The 18,949-nt window shown below is 35.6% G+C and overlaps 1 protein-coding gene across 2 annotated transcripts in view; it reads left to right on the forward strand.

Annotated features, from left to right (window-relative positions):
- The window catches only part of ERBB4 (erb-b2 receptor tyrosine kinase 4), a 1,058,588-nt gene that overhangs the window by 962,095 nt on the left and 77,544 nt on the right, over positions 1–18,949 (forward strand). The gene's annotated exons all lie outside the window — the stretch shown is intronic.

Genomic DNA, 18,949 nt, shown 5'->3' on the forward strand with positions numbered 1-18,949 from the left:
AAGATTTTATTTATTTATTTGACAGAGAGAGACACAGCGAGAGAGGGAACACAAGCAGGGGGAGTGGGAGAGGGAGAAGCAGGCTCTCCGCAGAGCAGGGAGCCCGATGCGGGACTCGATCCCAGGACCCTGGGATCATGACCTGAGCCGAAGGCAGTCGCTTAACCGACTGAGCCACCCAGGCGCCCGTCCATTTATTCTTATTATAGAATTCATGAAAATAATAAGCAGTCAGCTGTGAAAAAAAGAAGCATATTCAGAAATCATGATCAATTTTGTTCTCAGCTAAAGTTCTCTCAAACTGTTGAAATATTTTGTTCATTCTTGGGGCTCAGTGTTCTTTCTGAACCAAAATATGTTCTTCCTAGAACATGCATAAGATTAGCTTTTGTTTCTTTCCAACCATAAAATCTACTACTTTGGGGAGATAAATATTTACCTCTAATGGAATCTGATTAAAGAATAAATTGGAGAATCAAAGCTACAATTAGCCATATAGACACAACTGCTTAATTCAAAGAGCAGAGTAAATAAGTTAGAATGGTATAGGAGAAGAGTGTTTGATTTGATTAGCCTCATTAGGACAGGATTGGTGCTCTCACCTTTTTGCTCTGAAATGTCTGTGGTTTCATTTCCTTAATAATCTACTTCTGTAAGAAAAATTGCTGGCATTTCATCATATGCAAGATGAAGGCAAACTTTTTTGGTAAAAATTTTGAATCATTTACATAAATTAACTTCTTTTTAGCAATAATATTCAAGTAAGTTTTTTCCCTTAGATTGAGTCTACTAAAAAAAAGCAAAAAAAAAAAAAAAAAGAGGAAAGTTTGTAATTTTTTTGTGGTACTTCAGTGTGTAGCTTCTCCTGACAGTTTCTACTTTAAAATAAAAATGGTTGCTTTGAACTGAGGACTTGGCCTCTTAAGACACATGTGAGACTCCATATTATACTTCCCCTAAACAAAATGTTATTCTTAAATGATTATAATTTAAGAAATACTTATTCATCAGTTACTATTGCCAGATACTCTTTCAGGTGCTGGCCATGATTCTGCCCCCACGGAGCTAAAATCTAATGAAGTGATACATACATGAATGTATAAATAAATAATTTCCAATAGTGACAAGTGCCAGGGCAAAAATAAAATAGGGTGATATGACATAATGTAACTAAGAGAGGGGCTGGAGAATGGAGGAGACGTTGGAAATGGTGCTCAGAATAGTTTCTATTTAGCGTATGTGTGGCCAGTCATTTGTTTGAATATGGGAGGTGACTGTGCTGGGAGGAGGGAGCAGTTGCATTTTTGGGTTTGTTCAGTTATTCATAGTTCACAGTTTTGAACTGAATGAAGTACAAATACTGCTCTGTCAATATTTTAGAATAAAAAAAAGAAGAAAGGAAATGTCATTCTTACAGGGAAAACACTCTGTGGTATGAGCGCTAGATTTCTTCCAGAGAAGCATTGACATTTCTTAATTACTCTCTTCATGAGTGGTCATGTATAGCAATTACTGAAGGCTCCACAGAGCATTATTCTTCGCAAGCCTTGGAGAACAATAATGCTGACAGAACAGGGCTTCAGTGTCCAACACACTTCTCCTCCCTCTTCATTACCCCAGCTAATTACTCTGTCCAGTGGGAATTGTATAGCTCCTTTCCCTCTCTGTAACCCCCACAACCCTCTACTGTACAGTAATCACATAATATTCTCTTGCTGACATGCTTTTCTGTTAGTTATTTAAAGGCGTGGTCTCCTTTTGCCGCATCCAGCTTCTGAAATACTTTATCAGTGGGTGATGTCCAAACTCTAGATTAATGGAAACATTGCTATGTCACTTGTTCTTTAAAAAAAAAAAAAAAAAAATCATCTGTTTTCCTAGGACTTCTGACCTTTATAATAAAATAGAAAATAATTTTTTTAATGTTATAGTTGCAATGCCGAAGAAGATATTTTGAGTATGTGTCTACATAATGCCTAAATATTTAGTCAATGAGCAAAAACAGTTTACTATCATGGAAGTAAAACAATGATATAGTGATTAATTTTTTTAATTTATAAATTTTATTACCATTTATGTTAACATTGTATATAAGCTGTCTCAAAGTTGGATAATGGATACCATATCATTTTTAAAATAGAAAAATAAGGTTTCTTCAAATATATTTTGAAGGAAAACTATTTGTGGAATACATTATTTGGTAAGCTATTAAATTCTATATAAAGACACCGAACTAAATCTACTCATCAATCAATAAAACAAAACTGTTAACTTTTTATTGCAAACATTTTCATCTAAAGTTTACTGAGCAGTTACTATGTAGTGGGAATGTTACTTATTTTATTTATTTAAACTTTAAATGTCATCCTCACTTGTCACAGGAGGATAATTGAAGTTTGGAGAGATTGTGTAACTCACACAGGGGCATGAAGGATTATAGTAAATGGCCGAGGTAGGATGTGACACCAAATCTAAAATTTACAATCAAAGCTGGAGCTCCTAACCTACACACATCATCTCTTACATATCAGAAGTGAAATAGCTGTAAGGCGGTTAGATTCATTTTCACATTTTTAATACAAAACTATCTTAGATACTTTGCAACTGTCATTTCTGTTCTGTTCTAAGATTTTCTCTGAGCTGAGCTTGCTGTAGAACTGAGGATATTTACAATGTCTTTTAAAGTTTTAAATATCTTAAAGAGTCAATTTACAATGAGGTCACTAAAAGAAATGCCTTAGGGAAAAATCCTTCTATGATATTGAGGACAAAAAAATGGTAAAAATTAATATTTAATGTTGTTTATTATTTATTAATAACATTCATTAAATGTCTTTTCTTTCCCCACCTGGGACTGAAAAGGCATCAAGCAGCATTAATTAAGTGGGAGGGAGGGAAGCAAGGTATTCCTTTTCTTTGAATCTACAGTTATCAGCATATATAAAGTTTAAAGAAAGAGGAAGTAATTTTTGCTAATAGCTATAAACTTGTAATAATATAGTGTGCCTATTTGTGAAATCTTGTTATGGTTAAGCCTCAGTGTCAAGCTTCTTATGTATGAATATGCTTAACTACTGATACAGAAAACACCAATGTAAAATGAATTGAGTTGCAATTGTTGATTTATAAACCAGTTTGAATTCAGAATAAATTCTCTCATAAAACAAAATTAGAAACTGATTCTCAGATCCCTAAACCAGCGCACAAATTCCTGATGATTTATTATCATTAAGGAATATTTATGTAATATCTATTCTTTGTAGGATTTTCCTGAGTTTGAGGAGAAGGGTGTTCTAGGATATTCAAGACAGACCCCAATCACCTTATAGAACTTAACAGCCTGAATTAGGGGATAAGGCATACACATAAGATGGTATATAACAAAAAATTGGCTAAGTATCAAAATAATGATAAAAACAATATGGCGCATAGGACCTGAGAGAAGAAAATGATTCCAGGGAGTTGGTTTGATCTGGGAAGACTTGTTTGAAGAGAAAGAATTTGAACTGGGCCAGGAAGAGGAAATGGGAAAAAAAAAAATAACCTGAGAAGTGTATTCCAAGTAGAGTGAATTATGCAAGGAAGAATATTCTCTGCTGGTCTACAATTTTTATATGGAGGAAGAGTGAGTGGACAAGAACAGTGATGGATGAGCAGGATAGGATCTTGGAAACCAGACCAACACACTTGGACTTTATGTTTGTATTATGCATGCCTTTCTGTGTTGCTGGGGAATCCCAAAGCAGAAACAAGTTCTAAGATATTTCACAAAGTCATCTAAGAGTTGAAAAACTAAGAAACAAGAAGGAGAGAGATACAGGTATGTATCAGGAAGAGAATCAACAACTAGAGTACTATGGAGCACCACTTCAGTCTCTTTTCTCTCCTTGTTTATCTCTTTTCATAATTGTCCCCTAATACTCTGGTCCATGGTGGAAAGATGAGTGCTGACTGCTCCTGAGTTTTATATTTTAACTTCAACTAATCATGAGAGAGACTGTGTTCTCTCAGTCAAGATTTCAAAATATTTGAAAACTCTGATTATATCAGTTTGAGTAAGACATGGTACCCACTACTGAGCTAACCGACTTGTCCAGGTGGTGAGGACATATACACTAATAAGGAGGCTCTTCCTAGGTATCAGCCCAGGTTGATTGATATTTAAATGTTTAAATCTTCTGTTTCCGTATTGATTTTCTTTCTACTTGTTCTATCAATTACTGAGAGAGGGACCTTGAAATTTTCAACTATACTTGCAGATTTGGGTGTTTGATTGTTTGCCCTTTTAGTTTTATTGTTTTTTGCTTGAAATATTTTGAAGCTCTGTTATTGATTACATAAGTATTCAGGATTGTTATGTCTTCTTGAAGAAATAACCCATTTATCATTATAAAGTATACTATTTATCCATAGTAATATTCTTTGCTCTGTCTCATATTACTGTAGTCATTCCACTCTTTTAAAATTATTATTAGCAAGTTACAACTTTTTCCATCCTTTTATGTTTAACTTTTTTGTCTTTTTTGTTTAAATTGGGTCTCCTATAGGCAAGATCTAGAAGTGTTATCTAACCTGACAACCTCTGCCTTTTTGGGGGGTGTTTAGACCATTTAATGTGATCAGTGGTGTAACTAAGTTTAAATCTATCATCTTTCTCTTTGTCTTCGATTTATCCCATGTGGTCTTTGTTCTATTTTGTTACATTTCTCCTTTTTTTAAATTAATTGAATATTTTTTATGACTCCACTTATCTCTTTCCTTGGCTCATTAGCTGTAACTCTGTTATTTTATGTTAGTGGTATCTTTAGGGTTTGTGTAGTATGTATTTTAATTTACCATAATCTACCTTCAGGTTTTTACTACTTCACATGCAGTATTAGAATCCTCTAATAATATACTTCTTTTCCTCAATGCACTGTTTGTGCTATTGTTATTCATTTTACTTCTACATAAATCCCACTTTTTTTAAAAGTATTTGATTATCATTTAAAGAGATGTTAATAATAAGCAAAAAAAAAGCGTGTGTATAACCCAAGTAGTTCCTATTTCTGGAGTTATCAATTCCTGTATGTAGATCTGTATTTCTGTCTGGTGTTATTTTCCATCTGCTTGAAGGACTTCCTTTAACATTTCTTACAGTGCAGGTCTATTGGTTTTAAATTCTTTCTGTTTTTGTATCTTTAGAAGTCTTTGCTTCATCTTTGCTTGTGAAAGATTTTTTTCTGGGTTAATAATTCTAGGTTGACAGATTTCTTTTTCTTTTAGTACTTTTAAGATACTGTCCTGTCTTCTCACTTGCATTGTTACTAACAAGAAATGTTCTGTTATCCTTGTATCTATCTATGTATCTATGTATCTACCTATCTGCATATGTGTATGTATTATGTCTTTTTTCTCTGGCTGTTTCTATGATTATCTCTTTAATGTTCATTTTAAGTAGTTTAATTATGATTATGACCATGGGGTAGTTTAATTTATATTTTTGATGCTTGGGGCTCATTGCAATTATTGGATCTGTAGGTCTATAGTTTTCTTCAAATTCGGGAAAAAATTGGCCATTATTTCTTTAAAATGTTTCTGTTACTCCCCCTTTTTTTTCTCTGTCCTTCATGGACTCTAATTGAATAGGATTTGGCTACTCAATTTTTCCATCAGTCCACTGATGCTCTGTTAATATTTTTCAGTATATTTTTGATACTTTTTATTTCTACATCTTCAAGTTCATTAATTTTTTCTTCTGAAATATTAATCTACTTTTAATTTCATCTAATAGATATTTTTTTTCATCCCAGATGTTTTCCTTTCTCTCTAGAAGTCATTTTGTGTGTTTTGCGGTTTTTTTGTTTGTTTGTTTTTTGTATCTTTTATGTCTCTTACCTCTTAAACATATGAAATTCAGTCATGGTAACTGTTTAAATATCATTTCCTGTTAATAAAAATCACTTGTATTATTTCTGGCTTAGTTTTGATTAATTAATTTCCCCCCTCAGTCTAAATTTTATTTTTCTGCTTCTTGTTATACCTTGTGATCATGATTGGATACCAGAATAGGAATTTTAACTTGTTAAAAGCTAGATTATTTTTATTGCCATAACATTCCTGAGCTTTGCTCTGGAATACTGTTACTTGGAAAGAGTTTGACTTTCAGGTTTTGCTTTAAGCTTTGCTAGATCATTTACCAGAACTACATTTAGTCTAGTTATTTTTTCCCCATCACTGAAGCATGACTTCTTAGTTCTTTGATGCTTCCTGAATTGTGAAGTTTTCTACTCTGGCTATTGAGAACAGGAACAATTCGGGGGTTATGTGAATTCAGGCACTGTTCTCTATAATCATTTTGGATGGTTCTTTACCTGCCTTGGATAGTTTCTTCACACATGTGTGATGATCAGTATTCCAATAAATTTTCAAAAAGGAACACTCTGTTGCTTCCTGGATTCTCTGTATGCAGCTCTTTTCTCTCTGCTTATACTGCCCTGTGCACTCTTGTCACCTTGTCACCCCCAGGCTCTCTCAGCCTTGTCACCTTAACCCAGGAGACCATTTATGTCCACCTGGATTTCCACTATGTGCCATGGCCTGGAAACTTACACCCAAGAGTAGGCTGGAACAATCTTAAGGTTCACCTCATTCATTACTCATCATTTTCCTTCATAGCCTTATAGTCAATATCCTGAGTACCATTGTTTATATATTTTGTCCCAGTTTTTATTCGTTTCAAGTGGAAGTGTAAATCCTGTCACTGTTCCCGACCTTGGCCATGAATTTAAAACTGTGGTGAAATTTAATCGTTGATAATATCTAGGTTTCACAACTTTGTTAGAAGGCCATCGCCAGTCATGTGACAATTTTTCAGAACAAATGAAATCCTGAAGCAATGTTTATTCAACAAATTTTTCCTGAATATATTATGAAAGGTATTATGTTGAAGATTATGGGAGCCACAAAGTTACTTAATAAGCCTCCTTTTCTCATACAATATGTAGCCATGATCACATACCTGCTCTGCTCACAAGCATGCCAATATTTCCAGAGAATAGATGTTGGTTTGTAAGAAAAACAAAAAACAAAAAACAAAAAACAAGTGATTTCCAGTCATAGTTCCATCATTTTTTGAATGACCTTGAATAAGTTCTTCAGGATTTCTGAACTCCCATATCCTTATCTAGAATTATTTGAAGGGCTAGTGCTGTTTTAACTCTATGCTACCTTCAGAATGCTATAAAAGATCAAGAAATGAATGCAGGAGGAAAGAGAAATGTATGGAAGGTTCAGTTAGACGTTGACACTCATAGCATAGCATTGATCTCTTAGAATCCATACATGTATGTTCACAATGTGGCTATTTTTCATCATGTAGTTTCAGCTCTTCATATTAAATCTCTCTTTATTATTACTTTAGCATTACATTTGAAATATGCCATTAAGCTTTGTTCTAAGTTCAATCTTGAATTCTAAGTAGAATTCAATCACTTTGCACCCTTAATGGAATGCTGATAACGAAAGTAATGCTATTTAGAATGAAAAAGATGGAGACTAGGGGCGCCTGGGTGGCTCAGTTGGTTAAGCGACTGCCTTCGGCTCAGGTCATGATCCTGGAGTCCCAGGATCGAGTCCCGCATCGGGCTCCCTGCTCGGCGGGGAGTCTGCTTCTCCCTCTAACCCTCCCCCCCTCACGTACTCTCTCTCTCTCTCATTCTTGCTCTCTCAAATAAATAAATAAATCTTTAAAAAAAAAAAAAAAGAAAAAGATGGAGACTATTGTTGGCGTGTAATTGGTGAGCCAATTGACTGGCAGTTGTCTCACTTAACTGTATTGAACAGTTATGTCATGCTGATATATGAAGCTGATTGAATATTAGAAATGGCAGTTTATGAACTAAATATTTTCAGTAATAATTTAAATAATGGGAATGCTATTCCTGACTCAAAAACAAAACAAAAGCGAAAACTAGTTTTCAAACACTTCATTAAGCCTTTCAGGACAATGACTTGTCATCTATGATACCATGCAGGCTCAAGAGAGGGATAGATTTATGAAGCACCAGAGATAAATGGAGCATACCCCTCCCTATCATTTGATGCATAAAGACTGTGAAGCCTGATGAGATAAAATATTTCATCAGCTAAATAGGGGTAGCAGCAAAACTAGAACACAGGACTCCTCATCCCAGACAAGTCTTCTAGGATACCGTGCCAATTAACTATATACAGCAAGAAGAAAAAAACATGAAGATCAAATGCACTTACATAGTGATTGAGTGTAAAGAGTAAAAACAAGAAGATAATGAAATAAAGGATTAAGTTGGTTGCAGTGACGGCAGATGGATCAGCTATCTATTCAAAGTGTTCAAGTGTTTTTGGCAGAGGCAACCAGTTTTGCCATCGTTGCCCATTGCCTGCCATTTTGCATTTCCCATGAGACCATGAAACATCTCATTAAAGATCACTTTGCTCTGAAATTTACCCTGCCTCTGAAGAAAAAGAGAGTTAGGTATGTGACATTTGGACAGCAAATGCTGCCTTTTTTTTTTTTTTTGTCATCAGATGATAAAATGCTTTAATTAAACTGCTTAAATATTTTGCCCCAGTATTTTGCCCCAAAACATTGTAATTGGTTCCAACAGATGGAAACACAGCAGGAGTCCCAAATTCATTGGCAAAACGTGGACACATGCAAAGTGAAAACCAAGCTTTCCTCCAAAAGACCACCTTATATTACCTTTGCCAGTTTATCTACCAGTAGATATTGTGGTAGAATCACTCTATCCTTTTTCAGATGTATTTATCTACCAGTCAGAAAACACTCATTTTGTGTCCCATAGATAAGACATCATACTTTGCTCTGTGGATCTGTAATTTAGAAATTTTAAATGTGGATGCTGCCCTCAAAGAGTGTATAGTCTATAGGGTAAAATGAAATTCTACCACATAACTACATGAAAAATAGACTATTTTATGTATTATAAGAAAGATAGAAATATGACACTATGGACAATCAGAGAAAAGAGAAATATCTTGGTATCTTTGGACTGGGGACATTGGCCCAGAAATAGGGGGAAATAATATTGAATGGAGCTTTATAGAAGAAATAGAGATAGAAGGAACATATTTAGTTTATAGAAGGAAATAGAAGATAGAAGTTTATAGAAGTTTATAGAAGAAACAGAGTTGGAAGGAACATATTTAATTCAGCATTAGTTCTCAAAATGTGATGCTCAGACCAGCAGCATCAGCACCCTGCCCCAAAAAAGTGTTAGAAATGTGGATTTCCCCACCCCAGTCCTATTAAATCAGAAACTCTGAGTCTGGTACCTAGCAATCTGTGTTTTAACAAGTCCCCCAAATGATTTTGATGCATGCTCAAGTTTTAGAAACACCAAGTTAAAGGATGCAACTAGAACAAAGGGACAAAATGGTAAAGTATGGGGTATCTACAGGAGGATGCCCAAGTTATTGACTGAAGGCTAGCAAAGGGGATTAGACCGACAAAAACAGACCTGTAGCTGGGGAAGCTTGAAAATGGCTTAAATGACCAACCTAAGTTTTAACATCATGCTGTGGGTAATGCACACATGAAGATGTTTTCTCTTAGTTTCAGTTTTCGTTGTGAAGGAGAAAGATGTTATCATTAGTACATATGAGAAATATTGATAATTTGTTATCAGAGAAATTAGAATAGAGGTAAAATAGTGTTATAAAGAGTTAGGAGACTCATAGTCCACACAGGACATATAAGAGTTTGAATTAGGACATCAAAAGCAGGGGACGCCTGGGTGGCTCAGTTGGTTAAGCGACTGCCTTCGGCTCAGGTCATGATCCTGGAGTCCCGGGATCGAGTCCCGCATCGCGCTCCCAGCTCGGCGGGGAGTCTGCTTCTCCCTCTGACCCTCCTCCCTCTCATGCTCTCTGTCTCTCATTCTCTCTGTCTCAAATAAATAAATAAAATCTTTAAAAAAAGCAGGAATGGAGAAAAGTGAATAGATTGTAGTGGTGTTTTATTTGCTTAAGTGGAAGGATGCAGGAGGTATTTTAAGAGCTTCAGAATCAAATGTGTTTGACCTCCGATTAGACATAAAGAGTGAAGAGGAAGGAAGATGGCTTTATCTCTAGACATTCTGATGGAGATTGTACCATGTATAGGGATAAGGATGTTAGGAAGAGACACTATTTTGGAGGAGGAATATGAGATTCCTTTCAAACATAGGCATTTTTAGGTGCTCATGACACATTCAAGTAGAAATCACCAACATGTATCTGGAAATTGAGATCTGTCGTTGCTGTTGGAACATTAACTACAATGATCATTATTTGCTGATACCACCCCCAGCTATTCAATTACTACTTTAGGAATCCTTAGTGGCTCAGAAAGTTATTTTTCTTAACTGTAAGTTATTGGCCAATGCTGGTATAGATAATGGGTCTAGTATAGATACTGTCATTTCCCTAATAACTTGTTCCATTCTCACCCTGAGACTATTATGGACTATTTTCTAGTGATCCCATGGATATGGTTGGAGTCTCTTTATTTGGCTGACTGTACAGTTCTAGAAACTGGATAGCAGATATGGCTTCCAGTCAGCTATAAGTGCCAACAATTTATGAGCCAGGATATGTTGCAGCTTGGACTGCTCAAGGGACCTTTCATTAGCTGATTTACTACTTCTCACCTACCAACGGTGAGCTGCTTTCTCACACCTTCAAATAATCTTTTGGATTTATTCAGTCGCAGCTATTATTCACTAAGTTATTTAGTTATTATAGTATCATTCTTTCATTCTAATAAATAATAGGTCAGGTGTTCCATAGAGGCAAAGGGAAATGTTATACAATAAAGGTTGCATTTGAACTTTAAAACTTGAAACCTTAGTGAACTTACGGTGTCCAAGGCAATTATTCTCTGACTTGAGTTAGCTGTTACTAATGGCTAGAGACTATTATCCTTCTCCTCTACTCTTTTGCTCTTTTGTTATAAAATCTGAAACAGATACAGAAAAACTATATAAAACATATGCATAGCTTAATAAATGTTAAATTTATTTAAATACCCTTGGCACCATCACCCAGATCAAGAAATGAAATTTTTCCAGGCACCCTAGAAGCCCCTTCCAATTGCCCCAAACCAATCACAACTGTCTCCCTTTCCCCAGAAGTAACCACTAGCTTGGCTTTATCATAATCACTTTGCTTTCCTTTACAGTTTTATAGCACAGATGAGCATCTCTAAACACTATAATTTATGCTTGCCTTTTTTCTCTCTGTGGTATACATTTTAAATCTCTTTTTATCACCTATAGTGTATCAGACAGGGTTCTCTAGAGAAAGAAAATCAACAGAATGTGTGTTTGCATACACACATGTATATGTAATGAGAGAGGGGGAGAAATATTGATTTTAAGGAATTGGCTCACACAGTTGTGGAGGCTTGCTAAGGCCAAAATCTGCAGGGTGGAGTCCCAGGGAATAGATGCAGTTTGAGTCTAACGGGCAATATGCTGGGAGAATATCTTCTTGCATTAGGGAAGGTTAGTCTTTATTCTATAAAGTCTTTCACCTGATTGAAAAAGCCCCCCCCCTGCCATCATGGAGGGTAATCTGCTCTATTAATCTCATTTTTTAAAACACCTTTATGGAAACATCCAGAGTAATGTTTGACCAAATATCTGGGCACCATGGCCCAAGAATGTTGACCCATAAAATTAATGACGACATAGTTTTACCCCTCCTTACTCTCTTCCTTGGTAATTTATTTTTTGAAGAAATTGTGTTGTTTGACTTGTAGAGTTTCCTACAGATGTAATTTTGCTGGCTGACTCATTTTTATGTAGTTTAATATATTCCTCTGCTCTATGCACTTCTTCTAAACTGTTAGTTTGATCTAGAAACTCATCAGAGTCAGGTTCAATTATTTTATTTTTTTACAAGACAAGTCCATAGGTGATGTAGTCTGGCATCATTCAACAAAATGTCTGATTGCCTCTCTTTTTGTGATGTTAGCAACTATTGGTGCTCAAAGCCATTGATTCATTAAGGATTGTAAAAAGGTAATATCCTAGTTCATTAATTTCTTCTTCATTTACTAGCTGAAGTAATTCTAAAGAGAAACTACCCCTCTCTACTCTTCTGTAAACTAGGATCTCCTTCAGCCTGAATAGCTTTCTGTCAATCCTACCTGCTGCCACTCACCAACCCAAACAACCTTTCCCTTCAAATTCACCTTCCTCAAGTTTAACTCTGTTTCAAATATTCCCCTATCCCAAATATCCCAGGGATTCTCCTTTGTCTCACAAATGAAGTATTCATGTTTCTTTGAGCACTCAAGGTATTCCAAACTATGCCGTTGTTGTAACTTTCCAGGTTTTGTATTCGTTACTCCAACAAAGGTTCTATATATTCCAACAAAACTTCATTGCTCACTCTCCTGAGTATGTCCTAGCCATTGTGGCCTCAGGGATTTTGTGCATGTTTTCCCCTGTCTTAAAATGTTCTTCCCTCCTTTCTCCGTCTTGAAATTTTAACTCAGTTTATGAAAATTAAACTCAAATGCCATCAACTCTACCTAGAATTCTTGATCAAATGTATTTTCTTTTGTCTTGGAACCCCATATCACTTCATATCTTATATTATGGTGATAATGGTCATTTTTATATTCAGTCATTAGTCATTTATATATATTTATATATCATTATATTCTTATTCAACTGATATTCACTAGTCAGTTATTTTGTACTATACAAATTATTATGCTTTTTATATACATTATTTTCTGAGATTTCACAGTAACCTTTATATTATTTGCATCATATAAATAAAGAGAGTGACTTTCAGACAGAACAATTAACTTGCCTAAATTTATAGCAATACTGAGTGTATAAACAGAGATTTGAGCATAGGTCTCTTTCAGTTGTAGAACCTATTCCTCTAAATAAGAACTGCCTTTTTCCTCTAAGTTCCATATAATATCTGTATTACCAGGTTGAATGTTTTCAAATAATATATTAGAATGACATAAAATGTATTTTGCTAGTCACCTGCTTTCTTCATTAATAATAAAAGGGCCTATGGAAAATATCCTCATTAAGTATATAAGATAATATATCTCAGTTGTGATTCTTTCCAGTCAACTGTCCTGTCTCAAATTATCATCACTATACTTTTTGCCTTCTCATATCTCTGTCTTAACTTCTCATTTCTCTCTTCCCCATTCTTTGATTATATTCTTCTCCTTGAATGTTCCCTTTGCATTCTTTGTCATTACACCCTCTTATGATTCCACTTGTCTTCTCTGGCTCCTTCATATCAACTCTTCTTCCATTCATGCATTTAATGTTCTCCTGTCAGTTCCCCTCACTCACCATAGACTTCCTAGGAAGGTCATCCTAACCAGAGCTTTACTTATCACCTATGTGATAACTTAGAAATGTACATTGTAGTTATACACCTATCTGATTTCGTAACACTTGGAACTTTTTTGTGGTGCCTCAAATTCAATATGGCAAAAAGTTGAATATATCATCTTCCCTGATTAAAAGATTTTGAGTTCCTTGGTAAATGGAACTACCATACACAAAAGCCTAAGTTTTAAATATTGACTCAGTCTAGACTCTTTCCATCCACCTCACTCCCTAAAGTCAGTCGTTAAATCTATGATTCAGATGATGGGCTTTGGAGTCAAACATATCTTGCAGGAAATCCTGGCTATATCACTTAATATTCAAGTAATTCTAATAAAATTAAAGTCTTAAAACCTCATCTGTAAGAGGTTGTCATCTGTATAATACTGATGATAGTAATAGTGCTTGCATAGGGTTGGAGAAATACTTAGAGCATAGGTGTTTGGTTTTTAATGTTTATTTTTATTAATTTGATCCTCAATGCTCACATGAGATGTTCTAGATCAAAGGCAGATGAGTTACCATATATACATCATAATAACTGAGTTTGCCCCTTCTTGTCCCCGCCCTTACCCTGGGGCAATATAATAATAGCCAGTTGAAAAAAATCTCTTTCATGAGTGACCACATATTTTATAAGTGAGGAAAGATCAGAAAAAAAATGAATTTTTGGCCACTTATATTCAGGAGAGAGATAGCCATCCTATTCCCTTTCTGAAAGGAGGGAGGAAAAAACAAAAACAAAAACAACTTTGCTCCTTGGAGGCAAAATGGAAAAGATACTGAGTTCTTTCTCTAACCCAGGATCCGTTCCAATAGCCAAATCTCTCCATGGCTAGATACATAGCCTTTCTATCTCTGCCTTTTATTTAATGGCTTTTAGAGTTGTCTGTATCTTCAATTCACTTTCATATATATATATGCCATCATCATCGTTTTCAGATTCAGAATCAACTGATAATCATGGCCAGGTATTTCCTACTATACCAAGTCCTGGGCCTCATTCCTAACATATATTTAAGGAGATAGAACTCAGTCCTCTGGCTCATTGTGAGTGTAACCTAGAACTCCAGTCCTCTGGCTCATTGTGAGTGTAACCTAGGTGTCTCATCCAGGCTGTAAACATTTGGCCATCTCAGGGAAATGAGAGAAGCTTTGTTATCCTTTAGATCAGGCATTTAACTTGACAAATAGCTACAGATCTCATCCATATGGTAGATGAAAGTAAAATGTTTCTAGGAGAAATAAAGGCAAATATTCTATATTTTTCTATTGTGTATATACTTCTATGATCCTTTTTTACAGGAGCACTGAGAAATTCAGGAAGATTTACTTCCAAATGTGTTCATTTCCTCTGGCTGCAGTAACAATTGCCACAAACTAATGACTTAAAACAACTGAAATTTAATCTCTCATCATTCTGGAGGCCAGAAATCTGACATCAGAATCATTGGGCTGAGATCAAAGTGTCTGCAGGGACATTCTCCCTCTGGAGGCCATACAAGAGAATCTGTTCCTTGCTTCTTGCATCTGGTGGCTGCCAGCATTCTTTGGCTTCTAGCTGCATCACTTCAATCTTGTGCCTCCCTCTCTACATCACCTTTTCCTGTGTGTTTGTGTGTGTGTGTGTGTGTGTGTGTGTAATCTCCTCTTGCCTTCCTCTTATGAGAATGCATGTGATTGTACTTAGGAACCACTCAAATAATCCAGGATAATCTTCCCATGTCAAGGTCTTTCACTTAATTATATCTGCAAGGACACCTGTTCTTCCACATAAGGTAACGTTCATGGGTTCCTGGGATTAGGGCATGGATATGTTTGTGAGGAGAAGGAAGAACTTCTTAGCCTACCACAACAGGAAATAATAAATATTACCTATTATTATTAGTGTTGTGATTATCATGATACTTGTTATTATCACCAGGATGTCTTTAGGAGCAGTGTTTACCTTCCTTGCTACCAGTCATTAGTTTAGAATAGAACTGTCTTGCCTGACTCCTGCAACAATCTCCAAAATTGTCTCCCCACTTCTAGTCTTAAAATCCTCTAATATATCTTTGGTAAAATGAGTGATCTTCTAAAACATAAGTTTGATCAGATATAGTTTGTCATCTTAAAAGTTTACAATGGCTCTCTATGGTACAAAGCCTACCCCTCCAGAATTATCTTCAGTGACTTTTGTCCTCTCATTCTATTCATCAATGTGCTATTCTTGTCTATTGCTCTGCCTTGTATCTGCTGTTCCTCTTACTGACATTCTTCTCCCACTCCAAACTTCGTCCCTTTTCTGACTCAGACTTTTCTCAAGACTCAGTTTAGCCATCTTCTGTAGGAGGTTTCTCATAAAATTTCATTCTCCGCTGGGTTCTCTGCCTATCTCCTTTCCCTGGTATTAGTCACTCTTGGCTTCATATCCCATTCTATCTCTTATTAACTGTGAGATCCTGGACAAGTCATTGAAATTCTCTAATCCTCTATATTCTCATCTCAAAAATGTAGTTAATTATAGTATCTACTTCACAGGATGCTTTAGGATTAAATAAGATAACGTATGTAAGGCATGGTATGCAAAGCAGAATATTTGACATAATAGACATGATTCTGCCTATCTATCTATCATCTATCTATCATCTATCTATCTATCATTTATCTATCATCTATCATCTATCGGAACATTTCTTATCTGTATGGTTTCCATAAAAACAGGAACTCTTCATTCATTTCTACAATCCTTGGACTTCCTACAGTGTCTGGTACACAGTAGGAATTCAGTAGATGTTTGTTAAACAAATGATTAAAATGATGATTTCCCCAATAAATTATGTTCAAGATTAAAAAAAAAATGACATTTGCTTTTATTTCTCTTTGGTGCAATGGAGAGAAAATGCATATTAAATTTAAAAAAATCCCTCAAATTTTGGAGCGCCTGGGTGGCTCAGTCAGTTAGGCGGCTGCCTTTGGCTCGGGTCATGATCCCAAGGTTCTGGGATCGAGCTCTGCATCGGGCTCCCTGCTCAGTGGAGAGCCTGCTTTTCCATCTTCCTCTGCCTGCCTCTCTGCCGGCTTGTGTTCTCTCTCTCTCTGTCAAATAAATAAATAAAATCTTTAAAAAAAAAAAAACCCTCAAATTTTATCACTTAAATAATGCAAGTAAATGGTGGTTTTTTTAAAAAAATAAGAATACTAATTGTCATTACTGTTTTAGACTGCTAGTGAAGTTTTGCATAAATGCCATTATGATTTTTTTTCAGTAAAATATTGATGCAGTATCTATTTTGTCCAGGAGTGCAAAAAGAGAAGATAGGTCACCTAAGTCATTTTTTGTTTTGTTTTGTTTTATTTGTAAATGTTTAATTAGCACATTTACTGAATATAAATAGTTTTAAATTGCTAGCTTTAACTTTTAAAGTCTGTTTACTACTTGCCTTGCTTATAAATTCTGATTTATTTATCTATTACTATGTAGCAATATTCCTCACAATTTAGGTTCTTAAATAATTTTTGTATTTCGCTCAAATTTTATGTATCAGAAATTCTTGAAAGTCTTGACTGATGGTTTTTCTAACCTATGTGGTATCAACTGGGGCCAAAAGATCCACTCTCAATATGGCTTCTTCACTCACATGACATGTGTCTCCATGCTCTTTGATGTTTCTCTCTCTCTCTCTTTCTCTCTCTTCCTTTATTTCCTTCCCCTGTGGCAGGCAGTCTCATTTTCTCAAGCCTCTTTATATTGCTTGAGCTTCTCATAGCATAATTTGTCTAAAGGCAGTCATGCTCCTTTCATGGCACCTGGCTTCCAAAGACTGGAAGTTCAAGCTGCCAGGCCAGTTAATGTCACATAAATGTCATAAATGTCACGTTTCACCATAATCTTTTTGTGCAAGTTGTCATAGGGCCCGCTCAGATTAAAGGAGATGGATTTATAGATTCTACTTGACTTCGTGAAGCAATAGTAGCAAATTTACATTGCTATTTTTTAGAATATGTGGCATGGGAGATTTTTGTTGCAGTCATCTCTGGAAATTACGATTGGGCAATGTGTTTTTTGGAACCTTGCTACTAGGGTGATGCATAGATCAGCAGCATTGGTATCACCTAGAAATATAGAATATTGGCCTCACCCCAGACCTACTAAATCAGAATTTGCATTGTAACAAGATCTCCTGGTGATTCACATACACAGCATTAAGGTTTGAGAAGTTGTTCTAGTTGATTACACCTTGCAGTTCTTCAGGATTATAGAGATCATACATAACTTTTAAAGTCATGATGTAAAATCATCTTAAAACTTCCCTGTAAAATACACTGATACCCACTTTATGGATTAGGAAACTGAAGCATCAAAAATTATATAAGTAGTTGAAAGTAGAAAATAACCCACTGCTAATTCATAGGGTTTTTCTACACTCAACCAGCTTCTGAGACTGGTCATTTTCTTCCCTTGACAAGATATCTGCTTTGAGATTTTGTACGAGAAGAGCCATTCTGTAATATAGTCCAATTTGACATCTTAGTTCTAACATGCAGGGAGCCAGAGAGCTAAAGAAGGAAGGTGCGGTCTGGGTACAATCAGGCTCCCAGCGTGCTCACGCACTAACACAGTCCTCCTTTCCCCTCCAGAATTTAGCAGTACTCTTAAAAATGGCAAGGTTGATTAAGAACTTGATTTTCAAATTCCATCCCTACTACCATCTACCATTTATATTAGTGGGATAAGTACTTCTTTCCATTTGAATATGAACTTTTTGATTGCGGCAGCAAACCACTGGTGAAGTTCTTTTTTTTTTTTTTTTTTTAAGAAATCACTAAGTGCCTTTAGGAGGGATTAATTGCTAATTATAAATGTTTTATATTTTAAATAAAAGAAGGAAAGTACTTGTGCTTTGTTCCTCATGTTTTCAAGTATATGATTATAGCTAGAACTCCCTAGTTCCTCGGGTATCTCTCTCTTAATAAAATTATATGATTTAACACTTAAGCCTCCCTTCCAAGCCCACTTAAACACACTTAAGGTTGACTGGTTCCCACTGGGAAGCTGTCAGGGAGCAACATCTTTGTTCTGCTAAACCTTTTCCTATCCTTCAAAAGAAAAGAGTAGATATACAATTATACCCCTCCCCCAGTTATATTTGCATGACAAAGATCTATACATGATGAAGATGTGATTTAGATATGTCAAAGATTCCAATTAACACCCAGTTAAACCAAATTTTATAACTTTTTAATTTAAAAGGACTTTAGTTCCTAACCCATCTTATGCACAAGTCTAAAATCCTTCCCTTGATGCCTGCCTCGAGCTTGAAAAATAAAAGAACCTAGGAGAGATGTATTTCTTGACTCAAATAGGTTATCGTTCGCATTGAAATGTCTGTGGAAAGAGGTTTTAGCTGGCTTGGCACGGTCATGCCAAACTCACGTACACACGGCTATTTGTTTACACATACCCTTCCCCCACCAGACAGTATGCACAGTAAGAGGCACCTGGCAAGCTTTTGAAGCATGTTGAATAAATGGATCAATGAGTGAATATATTTACAGGGTAGCCTACACGG

This window comes from Leptonychotes weddellii, chromosome 3 (genome assembly GCF_054177405.1).
Source record: "Leptonychotes weddellii isolate Sample4059 chromosome 3, ASM5417740v2, whole genome shotgun sequence".
NCBI classification, from domain to species: domain Eukaryota; kingdom Metazoa; phylum Chordata; class Mammalia; order Carnivora; family Phocidae; genus Leptonychotes; species Leptonychotes weddellii.